Source organism: Quercus lobata, chromosome 3, assembly GCF_001633185.2.
Source record: "Quercus lobata isolate SW786 chromosome 3, ValleyOak3.0 Primary Assembly, whole genome shotgun sequence".
In the NCBI taxonomy this organism is placed as follows: Eukaryota; Viridiplantae; Streptophyta; class Magnoliopsida; order Fagales; family Fagaceae; genus Quercus; species Quercus lobata.
Window position 1 is genome coordinate 53,342,221 of NC_044906.1, and position 16,316 is coordinate 53,358,536.

Here is a 16,316-nt window from a genome sequence, read left to right on the forward strand (position 1 = left end):
TCTGCAATGATAGAATATAAGTTCTTATAGGGTGTGGGGTGCAAAGGCCGAGATTCAAGTTTCCAGAAGAGAGTTTCACACACATATACACTTAGATTAGACTAAAGTAAAATTTCTATCTTGTATAAAAAATAATTATTAAAAAAAAAAAAAAACCCTTTTGTCTTAGTGAATGAATTATCCTCCAAAGTCATTCTAGGAAATCCATTTATGGCCCTTCTTTACACCTTTCTCACCTCTAATGATGGAATAAGCACTAATGTACTTGGAAAAGATATCCTCTTTAAATTCATACTAACCCCTATTCCTAATGAAATACATTTGCCGAAAGATCTTTCTATTTTCCCTAAACATGATTGACAGAAAGAAAGACGCTTATTAATTTCATAACAAGACATAATGAGACTTAACTAGCAATAGATGATACTACCCGAGAGCATTTAGAGTGATCTAAATATAGAGGTGAATACTCAAAAAGAGACAGAAAATATCCTTGATGATCTAAATGTAGCATTCAGGCTAAAGCATTTAGAGTTATTTGAAAAAAGCATGAAGGCCCTTAAGGCGTAATTGCTATCCCTTAATCTTAATACTGAGATTAACAGTCAATTTCCGGGCAAGCAATACAGCCATTCCAAGGCTAAAATTATAGACATCATATGTGGTACTGGTCATTCTAAATACAGCCCAAAAGCTATGTTTAGGACTAGATAGTCCTTTGCCAACCTACTAACAGAAATCCAACAAAGGATTTTCTCTAGTAGGACATACACAGCAACCTTTGACAGATGGTTGGATCAACTCCAATGTCTAGTCCTAGCAGAAGAAACAGTTGAATACAATGAAAGATTTCACCACTACTTCGGACTTTGCACATTAATAGTTTATGAATAGCCCTGCATCTTCCCAGGATTACTGTTCCAACTAGACAATTATTCTAACAGAGCGTTTTACATAGAAGACTGCCCTCTTTATAAAGACTATTATAAGAAAGATTGTACTTTTCATTTATCAGAATTATTTGAAGTAGGTTTTATCAGAGAGATAACTATCCACCATAACAAACAGTTAGATTCAATGCCAGACATTGTTAGAAACACCCTCTCCCAATTCCTAGAAGAAAAGACCATAAGAGTATGGAGCACTCTTCCTAAATGGCTCCCAGACAAATGGATGGAAGTAGAACTAGCCAAACATGTTCTACTGATCAATCCAATTGGCAGATACACCAGATTTTCTCATGGAGATACTTTTCTATAGTTCCATGATCTGATCCAGGTTATGGAAAGCAGATGACAGGAGACAGGTTATGGAAAACAAATGTCAATTAATTGCTAACGAGCTCTACATAGATAACCAAGAGATTGCTAGCAATAACAAAATTATCATTTTTGGCAATAACAGATGCATAATTCCCTTCTTCACAAGACTACGACCCCACACCTCAGGTGCCTGGAACCTGACAGACAGCCGTAAAACTACAAGCAGTCAGCTATTGCCCTCACTGTGAAGAATTCAAACCAACAGAACATGAATGCCAATCCATGTACATTGACATAGAAGCAGATAACTCTGACCCCCTTGACTATGACAACTATGCAGATACAGACTGACCCTTACCAACAGGCATGGCAAATAGACACTGTTCAATAGCACAAGATAGGTAAAAGAATCTTCTTGTTTTTATAATTGTAAGAAGACAGAATAAGGACAAAAGAAGATAGAAAGAAGAAAAGAAGATAGAAAGAAGAAAGAAAGGAAGAAATGACAAAGCCTGCATAGTCACTATTCATGAAAAGTTTAAACTATTCATTTAATAGCACCTTCCACCGACAGATTAACTAGGGTTCACTTTTTGCAACCAGAATTACTTTTCAAGGCATACCATGGTTCACTACTTCTATAAATAAACAGACTCTAGAAGAAAGAAGATAGGTCCTAAGTTCACTACTCACCCGAAAGGTCTAGTTCTAAGGTCTAATAACAGATTTTCTCTCTTGTATCTAAGAAAGACTTCCACCCCTTTCTCTTTTGTAATCTTTCCTCTCTACAAACTTGTAACATTTCCTCTCCCATTACAGAAATCTTGTATCTCCCATTACAGACTTGTAATCTTTCCTCCCTTTACATAATTTATAATATAGTTTCTGAATCTTGTATCTATAAAGAAGGATGGTGTTCATCCACCTATTTCAATAAAGCTTCCAAGACAGATTTCCTTTCAAGTAAGAATTTATTATTTAAATTATATTTGTAAAGTTGTGATTTTCAACTATGTTTTGTTGGCTTTAATTTTGTGTCAATTGTTGTGTTAATTATTTCTCTATATGTTTGTGGGATTTAATGTAAGGCTTAAGTGTGAGAGTTTGGTGAAGATTTGGGAAGAACAGTGAAGTTCGCGACTTGATCGTGATTGGATTGTGACTGGTTCATGAGTGGACAACCCGGGAAAGGTCATGTGAGAAGCACATGCTAGAAGCTAAATAGTCAAGTGCCCGGAGGAATTTCGCAAGTCATTTTGTGACTGGACCAACTCGTGAATGACTCACGAAACTCACTACCTAGATGTTTTTAAAGTGTGCTTTCCTCATTTCTTTACCCCGCACTATATAAACCCACATTACCCACGAAATTGTAAGGAGACTTTCAGAAAGAAAACTAATAACATGTCTCAGTGTTATCTTGTGTTTGTATCTGTAAGAGGCAAAAAAAAAAAATTTAAGCCAATTTTAAAATGCCACATCAAAATTTAGTGGCGAATTCTAAATTAATGTCATTAAATTAAATGATGACATGTGTCATCCAAATTGATATCACATTGGCATATCAAAATTTGTCACGTGTCATTTGGCCCACAAGATAAAGATAAATTTCATATTCAAAATTTATAATTATCTTTATTAAAATAAATAAATAAAATAAAGATAAATTTTCTATTCAAAATTGATAGATAATTATCTTTATTAAAATAAATTAAATTGAGGTAATTATTTATCTTTGTTGATTATTATCTTTATCAAAATATGATATAGATAAATAGAGATAATTATCTCTAAGAAGAATTTGGACTAATCAAAAGTCTACTACATACTTTCAAGCATATCAATTCAAAGTGGAGCTTATCCTCTGAAATCACTATAAATAGAGGACATCCCTTCTCATTTTCAACACCAAGTTTTCAGGAGGCCCAAGCTCTAGAGAAATTCCATCTCAAGAATCTTTGAAGAACTTGAAGCGTCTTTGAAGATCTTGAAGAACATTCAAAGGGCTTGAAGAACTTGAAGGACAACAAATCTCTAACAAGCTCAAGGCTAGAGATTCGTTGTGAAGACCGTTCAATCCATCTTCTAACCAAAGTCAAGAAGATCTCTTGTTCGAGTTCTTTGAAGTTCTATTGGAATTAAGCTAAAAATCCTCCAAAAACCTCAACAAACCCAGATCTTTGAAGCTCAACGAATCAGGCCTCTAAAGCCCTGAAGAACTTCAACCTAAGAGCCTTCACATTCGAAGACTTGAAGAACAATAAATCTCTAATAAGCTCAAAGCTAGAGATTTGTTGTGAAATCATTCAATCCATTTTCCAACCAAAGTCAAGAAGATCTCTTGTTCGAGTCAAGTTCAAAGAAGATAGAATCAAAGGGTATTCTTTTGTAAAAGAATTGAAATAGAGATTGTACTCATTATTCATCAATACAAATTTATATTTGCAAACCATATTTCTTTTCAATTGTTTAATTTTCTGCAATTGGGAAATTTTGTGTTTACAAATTTTTGGCACGCCCGATGGGACCATCTCTACATCTCATCTCTTCTTCATCAAATTGTCACATCTTTTGAAACCTTATGGCTTCAAAGAAGACTCAAATTAATAATCCTCTTTTTGGAACAAGTGAAGTTGATCCACTCGATTCTAACTCTTCATCAAGTCCTGATATTCCCTATACTGGACCCATGACAAGGGGAAGGATAAAAGCCCTTGCAAAAGTCTATGCTCAAACGACACCCATACCCCAATCCTCGTTTGTTTTCAACACTTCTGAAACCGAGAAGTCACAAACAGCCTTATCTACTCAGGGGGCAAGCAAAGATGTAGCTAGCCTTGTCAAAGAAATGTTGTCTCAACCAGCTTTGTCACCAAAACCTACATAAGAAGCTCCAATTATTGAAGAAAAGAATGAATCACTTGATGGCTCTGAATTCTCTTTTTCAGAAAATATTCCTACTTCCAAGCTTAGGGAATCCCCTCACTCTGTTGGTTCATCTGCCATGCTAGTCATGATGACTAACACAACATCTTTGGAGGAACAAGTCTCGACTATAGCCCAGACTTTAGAAGAGCTAATGAAGTCCATGAAAGTGAAGGAAGCATTGAGAGACACAGAAATAACTTTCTTGATGGATAAGATGGGGAATACATCTAGAACGAATCATGAAAATGAAAGCTTTCAATCAAAACAAACCCATAATGACAAACTCGAGAGTTCAACAAAGGATCTCAAACTCTCTGCAGATGGGTCTATCTCTTCTGACCAGCTTAAGAAGTTAATCAAGGAAGCTATCAAAGACCAAGTTAGGGGTGGAAGTCAATCATCCATATCCTATGCCAAACCATACACTCAAAGGATAGATCTCTTTAGGATGCCTCAAAACTATCAACCACCAAAGTTTCAACAGTTTGAAGGTAAAGGCAATCCAAGGTAGCATGTAGCTCATTTCGTGGAAACTTGTAACAATGCCGATAATTATGGGGATCTCATGGTCAAGCAATTTGTTCGCTCTTTGAAAGGAAATGTGTTTGATTGGTATACTGATCTAGCGCTTGGCTCTATTGATAGTTGGAATCAAATGGAAAGAGATTTCCTAAACCGTTTCTATAGTACTCAACATATTGTTAGTATGATAGAACTTACCAATTCAAAGTAGTGGAAAGAGGAGCTTGTCATTGATTACATTCAACGGTGGAGAAACCTTAGTCTTAATTGCAAGGATCAATTATCTGAGGCATCGCAATTGAGATGTGTATTCAAGGAATGAATTGGGCTATAAGCTATATCCTACAAGGAATAAAGCCTAAAACATTTGAAGAATTAGCAACACGCACCCATGACATAGAGTTTAGTATTGCTTCCAATGGTTACCAAGGCCCACCTGTTCAAGAACCTCGTAAGGTGAGAGAAAGACAAGATACTCACAAAAGGGGCAAATTCCCTCCTAAATCAGAAAACAAGCAGTATTTGATTGTAACTACTACTCCTCTCAAAGTTCCAGTTAAGCCCAAGATGAAAGAATAGGCATCTGCTCTTACTCAAGATAAGAGAAGAAGAAGACCAACATTACAAGAGATGCAAGAAAAGCAATATCCATTCCCTGATGTCGATATCTCCAATATATTGGATCATTTACTTGAGTTGAAATTGATTGAGCTACTAGAGATGAAACGTCCTAAAGAGGCTAACCAAACAAATGATCCTAAGTATTGCAAGTATCATCGCCTTGTAGGCCACCCCATAGAGCAATGCTTTGTGTTGAAAGATAAAATCATGGAGCTATCCTATCAAGGAAAAATCATGTTTGATGATGAAGTTGCGACTGTCAATTTAGCCATGGTGGCCTCAACAACCATTTCTATTGTTCTCACCATACAATTTGGTTCATTTGAACCTATTAAGGTGAAATTACCTTTCTCCTCAGTGCCAGTTCTTGAGGATTATATCTTTTCATCTCTTCCATGTTATGAAGTAAGTGGTGAAGAAGAATCTTCAGATAGTGAGGAAGAAACAGAGCGAGCTATTGTGCATAAAGCATATTGGTCTTCAATCATTTTCACTGATGATGATCATTTGTTGGGATCCAAGATTCACAATCGTCTCTTATTTGTGACTGGCTACATTCAAGAACAAAAAGTCATTCATATCCTTATTGACGGTGGATCTGCAGTCAACATTCTGCCACTCAAAATATTGAAAGAGCTTAGAATCTCCTTGGATGAACTACTTCCCAGTAAATTGTTGATTCAAGGCTTTAATCAAGATGGACAAAGAGCTATTGGGAAGATTAGGCTTTAGATGCTCATAGGTGAAATGGAATCAAATGCGCTCTTCCATGTCATTGATGCCAAGACCACTTACAAACTACTTATTGGAAGACCATGGTTGTATGAGTATGGTGTTGTGCCATCTATGTATCACCAATGCCTTAAATATTTCCAAGATGGACAAGTTAAGAAGATAGTAGCTGATGACAAGCCCTTTACTGTAGCTGAGTCACACTTTGCTAATGCAAAATTTTACTTGGAAGACAATATGAAAGAAGAAACCCAAGTCGTGGCTTCACCATCTAGCAAAGAAGAAAAGCCCCACTCCAAAGCTCCAGGATTGATTCTCCAATTGAGGAGAAGGAAACCAAGCAAACTGAGATTTCTATAGAAGAGAAGAAGCATCATACTTCAGAAGTAACTAGAGTAGCCCTTGTGCTACACTATGTTCCAGTTGCCAAAAGAAAAGAAGGCCAATCCCCATTTTTAGGAGATAAGGAGTCAATATCGAAGGATTTGCAAGGATTAAACTTGCCAGCTACTAAAATCACAAAACCAAGACCCTCAAGTCAACTGGTGAAAGGGTTTACAAGACCATCCCGAGGACCAATTGTTGAGCATGGGACTTTGCCAACCAAAAGAACCAAAGAGGGTTTTGACCCCAACGCATATAGACTCATGGCTAAAGCTAGTTATAACCATGAGAAGCCAAGTGGTTTGGGTAAGCTCATCTCTGAAGCCTTTGGAAAAGAAGAACATAAGGTGTCGAAGGCTAAAGGTTTCGGTGTAACAAGTTCTAAGGTTGGAATTGGATACACCCCACCAACTCCTGTTCATTCTCCCATCCAAAAAGCTAGTGTTTCAGTAATTTCAGCAAATTATGAGGAAGAACAATCTTTAAACCTATCAAAGAAATCATCTGTTTTTAACCACATTGGGCAAACCACTTCCCATATCTCTGTCTTTGATATGTTGGGGACACAAGAAGATAACTTTGTTGTTGGCACTCAAGGCTCTATTTTCACAAAACTGAGTCACTCAACTTCTTCTCAAGTTGGCACTCAAGGTTCAATTCTCATAAGGCTCAGTCATTCAATCCCTTATCGAATTTCAAAATATTTAAAGGCAAAGCGAGAGCATGAGAGGACAAATTTCCTCCCTAGAGGTGCTAACGACACACTTATTGTTGATCAAGATTCAAATGAGATTCGAAGCTCCACTCCATCTCGTATGAAACGTAGAACCATTTGGGAAGTGAATACTGGAGAAGCCTTGACTATAAAAAGGTGTACAATGGTGACCACAAACCAAGAAGTCAAAGATGATGTTAAGGATGCTCCACCCATATTTGAAGAAGGCATACGACTACAGTTGATGAATTGAAGGAAATCAACATTGATACAACTAAAGATGTTTTGAGAATTGGTCTTATCAATGGCAAATTCTTGAAGCATTACTATGATTGAAGTTTAAAATGCTCCTTGGCAAGAGGCTAAAATTGCCTACTTCAACACTTAAAGAGTACATGTTGTTCTCCCATTACTTTTGAAAGTGTTAAAAAAAAAACAAAAAACAAAACAAAGCAAAAAAAAAACCTCTCTGAACTACGTAATGACTTGATCCTTCTCAAAGGGTACGTAGGCCGCTTGGTATTCTATGCTAAGTTCAGTCACACGTCCAAAAATAAAAAATAAAATAAAATTTGAGCATGAAAAGTTACCAAGAAAGAAAACATTACTGTGAGTATGTCACTTGATGTTTCTAAAATGTGCTTTCTCTCTCATCTTTAAAGTCTAAGTAGTGTTGTCTTTCATATTTAAAGTCTTGGTGGTATCCCCTTACGTCTTCAAAGACCTGGTGGTACCTTCTTGCAGCTTCAAAGACTTGATGGCCTTCTCCTTCATTGCTTGGATGATGAGGAAGTAGTCAAGGCACTTGAAGAAGCTCATTCAGGGATTTGTGGTGCTCTCTAATCTGGTCCCAAGCTTCATTTTCAAATTAAGCAGATGGGTTATTATTGGCCCACTATGGTCAAGGATTGTATGGAGTATGCAAAAAGAGGCTCAGCATGTCGATTCCATGCAAACTTCATTCATTAACCTTCAAAACCCCTACACCCTATTGTAGCTTCATGGCCATTTGATGCTTGGGGATTAGATGTGGATTGGGCCACTAACACCAAAATCCTTGGATGAAAATTCATATATTGTGGTTGCAACAGATTATTTCTCCAAGTGGGCTGAAGCTGCTGTATTTCATGAAGTGAAGAAAGAAACTGTTGTAAACTTCATCAAAAGAAACATCATCTTTAGGTATGGTGTACCTCGTTATATCATCACTGATAATGAGAAGGAATTATACAACAAGTCGATGGACAAGCTTTGCAATGACTTTGGTTTTAAGCAGCATAATTCCTCCATGTATAATGCTCCAGCCAACGGTCTCATAGAAGCCTTTAACAAAACTCTACGCAATTTGCTCAAGAAAGTTGTAGGGAAGTTGAAAAGAGATTAGCATGAAAGAGTTGAGAAAGCTTTGTGGGCGTATCGTACAACATATCGAACACCTACCCAAGCCACGCCCTATTCTCTTGTTTATGGGGTAGAAACTGTTCTACCACTTGAATGCTAAATTCCTTCATTAAGGATTTCTATTCAAGAAGATCTTTCTAATGAAGAAAATGTTCGTCTACGGCTTGAAGAATTAGAAGCTTTGGATGAAAAAAGGCTGGAGGCACAACAATGCCTTGAGTGTTATCAACACTTAAAGGGTACATGATGTTTTCCCGTTACTCTTGAAAGTGTTCACCAAAAAAAAAAACTTCCTTGAACTACGTAATGACTTGATCCCCCTTAAAGGGTACGTAGGCAACTTGGTATTCTATACTAAGTTTAGTCACATGTCCAAAAAAAAAAAAAAAAAACTTTCTTGAACCACATGATGACTCGATGTCTCTCAAGTGCTACACAGGCAACTTGGTATGTCATACTAAGTGCAATCATAGTTTTGGGCAAACTTCACTATGAGGAAGTCGTTACAAGAAGACAATGCTACCATATGAAGGCAAGCATCACTGTAAAACATTGCTACCAAAGGAATGCAAAGTCACCATGAAAGCAAACAATATCATTGCGAGAATTGGCATCTTTAAAACGTGTTGTCTCTCTCAAGTCTAAGTAGTTCTACCTTTCACGTTTAAAGTCTTGGTGGTACGTATCTCCTTGCATCTTCAAAAACTTGGTGGCATCTCTTTGCATCTCTAAATTCTCTGCTGAGTTGGATCACCTCAAATCCTCGAAGTGTTGGTGTCATCTTCTCGTATATTTAAACTTTGAGTGGTGTCACCTTGTATCTCTAAAGTCTGGTACTCGTCATTTTATACCTTTAAAAAGTATCATAGCAAGAAGCCAATGCACATCCATTGTAAAGAGGCCAAAGTACATCCTTAGATTGTTGCATCGACAGTTGCTCCATTGCAAAGATGCCAATGCACATCCTTGCATGGACAAACTCCATCTTCAAGATCCTTTTCATTTTCAAGATAGTCTTCGTCTTCAAGATTGTCTTCATCTTCAAGGTCTTCTTCATCTTCAAGGCAATCTTCATCTTCAAGATAGTTTTCATCCTCAAGATTTTCTTCATCTTCATGATTATCTTCATCCTCAAGATTGTCTTCATCTTCAAGGCAATCTTCGTCTTCAAGGTCTTCTTCATCTTCAAGGCAATCTTCATCTTCAAGTTAGTCTTCATCCTCAAGATTGTCTTCATCTTAACGATTGTCTTCTTCCTCAAGATTGTCTTCATCTCCAAGATTGTCTTTGCCTTCAAGGTGTCTTCAAGGCAGTCTTCTTCTTCAAGATTGTCTTCATCTTCAAGATCTTCCAAAAACAATCTTCATCTTCAAGGCAGTCTTCGTCTTCAAGGATGTCTACATCTTCAAGATTGTCTTCATCTTAAAAAATTGTTTTCATCTTCAAGATTGTCTTCGTCTTCAAGGATGTCTTCATCTTCAAGATTGTCTTCATCTCTAATGCAATCTTTGTCTTCAAGATTGTCTTCATCCTTAAGATAGTTTTCATCTTCAAGGAAGTCTTCGTCCTCAAGATAGTCTTCATCCTCAAGATTGTTTTCATCTTCAAAATTTTCTTTTTCTTCAAGGTGTCCTCAAGGCAATCTTCGTCTTCAAGGTCTTCTTCATCTTCAAGGAAATCTTCATCTTCAAGATAGTCTTCATTCTCAAGATTGTCTTCATCTTCATGATTGTCTTCTTCCTCAAGATTGTCTTTGTCTTCAAGGCAGTCTTCGTCTTCAAGATTGTCTTCATCTTCAAGATCTTCCAAAAATAATCTTCATCTTCAAGGAAGTCTTCATCTTCAAGGCAGTCTTCGTCTTCAAGGATGTTTACATCTGCAAGATTGTCTTTGTCTTCAAAGATTGTTTCATCTTCTAGATTGTCTTCGTCTTCAAAGATTGTTTTCATCTTCAAGATTGTCTTCATATTCAAGGATGTCTTCATATTCAAGGAAACCTTTGTCTTCAAGATTGTCTTCATCTCTAATGCAATCTTCGTCTTCACGGAAGTCTTCGTATCCAAGATAGACTTCGTCTTCAAGATTGTCTTCAAGGTAGTCTTCATCCTTAAAGCAATCTTCATATTCAAGGTTGTCTCTATCCTCAAGATAGTCTTTGTCTTCAAGGAAGTCTTTGTATCCAAGATAGACTTCGTCTTCAAGATTGTCTTCATCTTCAAGATTGTCTTCAAGGTAGTCTTCATCCTCAAAGCAGTCTTCATCTTCAAGATTGTCTCCATCCTCAAAATTGTCTTCGTCTTCAAGATTGTCTTCATCTCCAATGCAATCTTCGTCTTCAAGATTGTCTTTGAGATCGTTGTATTGGTAGCTACTTGGCTTGAGAAACAAAATAAACTCTTGCAAGTTCTTTGTAGTGCCACTAAGTCATCAGATTACCTATCCTAAACGGAAGTGGAACAATACCCAAAAAAAAAAAAAAAAAGACATTCACAAGTGAAAAGCTTTGATCAAGAATTTACCTCCACGGAGTTGCACAATAGCCTCCTTGTGAAGCTCGATAGATTTGTGTAATTGAAATTTCAAGAAGCTTGATGGAATTGTGAAGTTGAAATCTTTTGAAGCCTAACTTGTGAAATCTTCTGAAGCCTAACTTGCGAAACTTATTGCAAAAATCTTCAAGGACAGTGATCTTCGAATGACCAAATGCTGCGTAAGATAGTCAAAAGAATAATTATCAAGAAAATCAAGTCATGTTACACATAAAAGTAAGGGTTTCAAATTGATGTTCAAAAAGAGAACAGCTTCATAAAACAAGTTTCATTAATTCTACTTGTTGGATATTGTGACAAAAAATGAGATAACACATGATTCGCCTAGAAATATTCATGTGAGTGGATCCATGGTCTCATAAAAGATAAAAATAGAAGACTTGCACGCATGGAATGATGGACATATAAATATCGCAAGAAAAAAAAAATAAATAAATAAAAAGGGCTTCAATCCTCAAATAGCATGTACAAATCGAAGAAGAAAAGGTAGCAGTGACAAAAAAAGAATAGAAAAAAAAAAAAAAAAATCAATGAACAACACTTAGATAGTATTTATGAAATCTTGCTCCAACTCAAGAATAAGATGCCACCAGTTCTTTGCTCTTCTAAAGAATAAAAGAAGTCAGTGTCATGATTAAAGATCAAGCAGATAAAGGAATGAAAGATTTAATGGCCGAACAACGTCGTTAAGCTATAGCAAATAACCTCTTTGCTTTGAAGATGGTTGTTCGGCCATTAAATCTTTATATAGGTGTATGAAGGAAGAATTTAAATTGGAGAAGAAGTCTTGAGTTGCGATAAGGATAAAGCTTCAGGAGTACTAAATAGCTCAACTAGTTTTGCCTACTGCTATTTCGAGTTTAAGTGGGACTCTTCAAAAGATGAGAGTTTAATACTTATTCAGTTGATTTGATAAGGAAGTCCAACAAAAGTCCTACTCGGATTGAGGTTATCCAAAAGAATACAATCCAATGTCCATTGTTGATATTCACGTGGAGTCATATTGGTATAGAAAGGTTTGATGGTTATTGGAAGTATTTATCTACTCAAAGACCAATTTGGCTAGGAAAAGAAGTCAAAATGAAGGAGAATTCTGGTATTTGTTGGAAGGTACGAAGAATCATCATTGCAATTAAACAAGCAAGTTGGGACTTATCCAAAGGATAGAGTTTCAGTCCTTATATGGTTGGGACGTTGATTATCGATATCAAGCAGTCTCAGGTTATTTGTTTAATTCCTACTAGGAGTCTAACTAAGACCACTTTGACTAGAAAACAAATTTATCCAGTCGAAGACTAATTTGGCTAGGAAAAGAAGTCAAAATGAAGGACGATTCTAGTGTCTGATGGAACATGAAGGATCATCACTGCAAAGGATAGAATTTCAGTCCTTATAAGGTTACTACTTTGACTAGGAAACAAATTTCCTTCTTAAAGTTATCTTCGCAAGACAAATTGATTAGGAGCAAAGCTCCTCATAGTGGTAGACTCCTGCACATGTTCAAGCTCTTGGAGAAATACCTGCTTGCAAGTTTCTAAATAAATGAAAGGTGCTGAAACTAATTGCATCAAAGCATGAAGTTGTTGAGACTTGATCACTTTCCACATTCAAAATTGTAAATATGACCAAGTCCTGAGGGGGCATTTATAAGAGGCAAAATTATTTTTTAAGCCAATTATAAAATGCCACATCAAAATTTAGTGGCAAATTCTAAATTAATGTCATTAAATTAATTAAATTAAATGATGACATGTGTCATCCAAATTGACATCACATTGACATATCAAAATTTGTCACGTGTCATTTGGCCTACAAGATAAAGATAAATTTCCTATTCGAAATTTATAATTATCTTTATTAAAATAAATAAATAAAATAAAGATAAATTTTCTATTCAAAATTGATAGATAATTATCTTTATTAAAATAAATTAAATAGAGATAATTATTTATCTTTGTTGATTATTATATTTATCAAAATATGATATAGATAAATAGAGATAATTATCTCTAAGAATAATTTGGGCCCGTCAAAAGTCTTGAAAGTTCAAATAGTGTATAAAACACCCTTGAACGTTTAGACCCCCAATTACAAAATAACCAATTCAAACTTTATGACAAACACTAAGTGTGCGGAAAATGAACACAAGCTATAAACAGAATTGGTAAACAATCTAAGCCAATTAAAATCACATTCACAGCAGAAAATAAAAGGCAAAGATTAAGGGAAGAGAGATGCAAACACAAGGACAACACACGATGTATTATCGAAGAGGAAACCGAAGCCCTCGACGTAAAACCTCTCCGCCGCCCTCCAAGCGGTTAATAATCCACTAGAAAATGTAGTTGGGATACATGAACAGCAATAGACCCTCCAAGCCTAATCTACCCGATGTACCTAAGCCCTCCAAGCTTCTTGCTCCAACGAGGTTGCGCCGAACCTTTTTCTTTTCTAGCTTACCAGATTCCGCTATAATCCATAGCATCTGCCATCCTTGGCATCTTCCAATGCTTCCCAAAACTCCAAAAACACTCAACACTCTAAATGGGTGTGGGTAGTATTTGGATAGAAATCCCCTCTTAATAGGTATGACAAGGAGAGAGGAAATAAGAAGAGACTACAAAAATTTCTCTCTAAGAATGAGTAGCTCTCTCTAATTGGGTGAGTGTTTTTAAGAAACCTCTCTTAGGGTTTTTCTTTCTGAATGGCCACACATATTTTGTGGGAATGAGAGGTATTTATACTGGTGTGAGAATGGAATGCAAAGAGTCAGTTTTTCCAAAACAAGGTTGGCTGGCGACTTGACCTCGCGACTTGACTGAGTCGCGAGTTCAAGCCACGAGCTAACTGAATAGCCAGTCTGGATTTTTGTCCTGTAGTGCTCCAGCTAGCATAACTATTCAGCTCCCCTACATGCTTTGCGCGTGTGCAACTTTTGGCGGCTTGCAAGTCACGAGCCTCCCGCGAGATCCAGCCGCGAGTTCCTGCTTCACTGCACAGTCTTGAGCATTTCTTCACACTCTCTCACACACTACTCTTACATGATTCCCACCTAAATACAGGGTTTCTAAGTGCTGTATTACAAGCAAATTTGTCATGGAATAAAGCCAACACATGGTTGATTAAATTCAACCTTACAATCTCCCTCTTTGGCTATTCCGTGACAAAACACCCTAAAACAGACTCTAGACTTAGACGTGAGTTTGAGAACAATGGCAAAACTCATTCACACCTAAATCTAGAAGCTGTGAAGCACTTGAATCATATGAACATGAATCTCCTGAAACACAACAATACACCATGATCATTGTATGCAGAAAAGCATGAAATGCATATGAAGCAGACATAATGTGATCAAGCAAAGATGGAGTTAAGAAAAAAACCATGGCTTGATCAAACAATTAATCACCACAAGGTAGTGACCACAATGCTCATTCACACTTGGAATGAACACTTGGACAAATAAACTCAATGCAAGTCACTTGCATGCCTAATACTCAACCAATGCACAATACACTAAGTATGTGCATCTAGGAACAATCCTACAAGGGCATAAGAGTGATAGTACTTAAAAAGAAAATGCATGATATTTAGTTAGAAGTACTGATTTAACAAAGCATAAAGGCTGCATAAAGCATGGTACAAACCATAAAGCCTACAGATAATGAAAACAAACCCTAAAAGCTTACAAAAGCAACATGGGGACAAACCACAAAATACTGAATATAAAATTAAACAATATAAACTAAAAGTGCTTAAAGTTTCTCCCCTTCAAAGTGATGAGAGGCTGTGATGCACTTGGAACATATATACTTGTAACCTGAAACACTTGCACAAAACACATTAGACCCTTAAGATAAAGCAAGTAATAAAAGGACAAGTATAATGTAACAAGTAAATTGCGATCAAGTAAACATGATGTGAAACATGTGAGCAACTTGATCATGCACCAAAACAGTCATATAGAAATGACTACAATGATCACATAGCAAAACAATTGATCATCCGAACATGCATTCAAAGAAGCACAATAGCATAAGGAAGTATGCATGTCCAATACACAAACATGAAGCGATGAGAACAACAAAGCATAACTCAAAGCACCATAAAGCCAACAAGAAAACAAACAGAACAAAGTTTTCTAATTAACACAATATCTTCTCCCCCTTGGTATATGCAACTCCACTATGGAAAATCTCTCCCCCTACAAATGTGCACGAGAAATAGAATTTCTCCCCCTAAGGATGTACACAAGAGTCATAGAGAAATGACAAAAATACTCTGGTATACTCTCTAAAGTATACTCTCCCCCTTTTTGTCAGGAATAGACAAAGGGTCAAGAAGAATTGAGGACAAGAGACGAAGGAACGAACAATGCTAATGATGCATGAGGGGTGCGAGATGAATGAGAAAATGAAGCTCAATCCTAAGACAAAACAAAGTGCTACAAAGCATAAGGTAAACATGACATGCTAGGATGAAGAAACAAGGTATAAACCAATGCATGACAAGGGTAGTAAAGGTGTGTGCAAGAGGTGGCTATGTGCAATGCATGACCAATGTATGAAAAATGCACATGTGGGGCAAGTTGTGTTAAAAATACAATCAATGAACCAAACATGTTCCTAATGAGGAAACATGAGAAACCCTAAAGTTTGGTACTCATTGGAGTCCAAACAAGCGAGAAAATACCTAAGAGGCATTTTATCAAACACCTAGTATGCACACTATGAACAATAATGTGAAATAATGCATGAACATCATGAAATCCACCCTTAATACATGTTCTTTTTGTCACAAGGGGCCAACATTCAATGCAAATCAGCAAAAAAAAACCAATCCCATGAAGAAATTTGACAAAAATTAAGTTTTCCCAACCCCTATGATAAAAATCCCAACCAAGAGCACAAAACTCTTCAAAACATAATCTGAGAATAAAAATTAATGAAAAGAATTTATAATTACCTTAGAAATGTTAATGAAATGAAAAACCATTCAAATTGGTTGGGTTTTGATGTAAAAATATTGAAAGAGGGGTTTTAGAGAGGATGGGAGAGGTTTAAAACAAGTTTCCCACAAAAAGCCCTTTAAAAAGCTATTTCTGGGCGTTTCGCGACTGGACGAGTCGCAAGGTTCAGTCGCGAAAATTTTCGCGAGTCGCGAGCAAGCCACGAGTGAGTCGCCAAAGGTTCTGGATGAACT